The sequence below is a fragment of the Mixophyes fleayi genome, unplaced genomic scaffold (assembly GCF_038048845.1).
Source record: "Mixophyes fleayi isolate aMixFle1 unplaced genomic scaffold, aMixFle1.hap1 Scaffold_669, whole genome shotgun sequence".
NCBI classification, from domain to species: domain Eukaryota; kingdom Metazoa; phylum Chordata; class Amphibia; order Anura; family Limnodynastidae; genus Mixophyes; species Mixophyes fleayi.
Genome location: NW_027448376.1, coordinates 45,001 through 46,264, shown reverse-complemented (window position 1 = coordinate 46,264; position 1,264 = coordinate 45,001). Strand labels below are relative to the sequence as shown.

The window sequence follows — 1,264 nt, the reverse complement described above, 5'->3', positions numbered from 1 at the left end:
TAAATAACCAATACCTACAGCCACACCACGCTGAACAAGCCCAATCTCGCCTGATCTTGGAAGCTAAACAGGGCCGGGCCTGGTTAGTACTTGGATGGGAGACCACCTGGGAATACCAGGTGCCGTAGGCCATTTTTTTTCTCTCTCTTGTTCTTGGTTCCTTCAATGCTGGTTTTGAGATGTAGGTCAGTAGGCAACAAATACCTACAGCCACACCACCCTGAACAAGCCCAATCTCGTCTGATTTTGGAAGCTAAGCAGGGGCGGGCCTGGTTAGTACCTGGATGGGGAGACCACCTGGGAATACCAGGTGCTGTAGGCTTTTTTTTTCTCTCTCTCTTGTTCTTGCTTCCTTCAATGCTGGTTTTGAGATGTATAAGAGATGTAGGTCTGTAAGCAACCAACACCTACAGCCACACCACCCTGAACAAGCCCCAATCTCGTCTGATCTTGGAAGCTAAGCAGGGCCAGGCCTGGTTAGTACTTGGATGGGAGACCACCTGGGAATACCAGGTGCTGTAGGCCTTTTTTTTCTCTCTCTCTCTCTTGTTCTTGCTTCCCTTCAATGCTGGTTTTGAGATGTATAAGAGATGTAGGTCTGTAAGCAACCAACACTTACAGACACACCACCGCCCTGAACAAGCCCAATCTCGTCTGATCTTGGAAGTTAAGCAGGGCCGGGCCTGGTTAGTACTTGGATGGGAGACCACCTGGGAATACCAGGTGCCGTAGGCATTTTTTTTTCTCTCTCTTGTTCTTGCTTCCTTCAATGCTGGTTTTGAGATGAATAAGAGATGTAGGTCAGTAGATAACCAATGCCTACAGCCACAACCACCCTGAACAAGCCTGATCTTGGAAGCTAAGCAGAGCCGGGCCTGGTTAGTACTTGGATGGGAGACCACCTGGGAATACCAGGTGCTGTAGGAATTTTTTTTCTCTCTCTCTTGTTCTTGCTTCCTTCAATGCTGGTTTTGAGATGTATAAGAGATGTAGGTCAGTAGACAACCAATACCTACAGCCACACCACCCCTGAACAAGCCCAATCTTGTCTGATTTTGGAAGCTAAGCAGGGGCAGGCCTGGTTAGTACCTGGATGGGAGACCACATCGGAATACCAGGTGCCATAGGCCTTTTTTTTTCTCTCTCTTGTTCTTGCTTCCTTAAATGCTGGTTTTGAGATGTATAAGACATGTAGGTCAGTATGCAACTAATACCTACAGCCACACCACCCTGAACAAGCCCAATCTTGTCTGGTTTTGGAAGC

The 1,264-nt window shown here is 47.9% G+C and overlaps 5 pseudogenes; all 5 read left to right on the top strand.

The window, feature by feature from the left end:
• Window positions 1-12: 12 nt before the first annotated feature.
• LOC142135237 (5S ribosomal RNA) lies at window positions 13-131 on the top strand (annotated as a pseudogene).
• Window positions 132-202: 71 nt separating this feature from the next.
• On the top strand, window positions 203-322 carry LOC142135247 (5S ribosomal RNA; annotated as a pseudogene).
• Window positions 323-405: 83 nt separating this feature from the next.
• On the top strand, window positions 406-525 carry LOC142135187 (5S ribosomal RNA; annotated as a pseudogene).
• An 88-nt stretch (window positions 526-613) lies between these two features.
• On the top strand, window positions 614-735 carry LOC142135298 (5S ribosomal RNA; annotated as a pseudogene).
• A 477-nt stretch (window positions 736-1,212) lies between these two features.
• The window catches only part of LOC142135287 (5S ribosomal RNA), a 119-nt pseudogene continuing 67 nt past the window's right edge, over window positions 1,213-1,264 (top strand).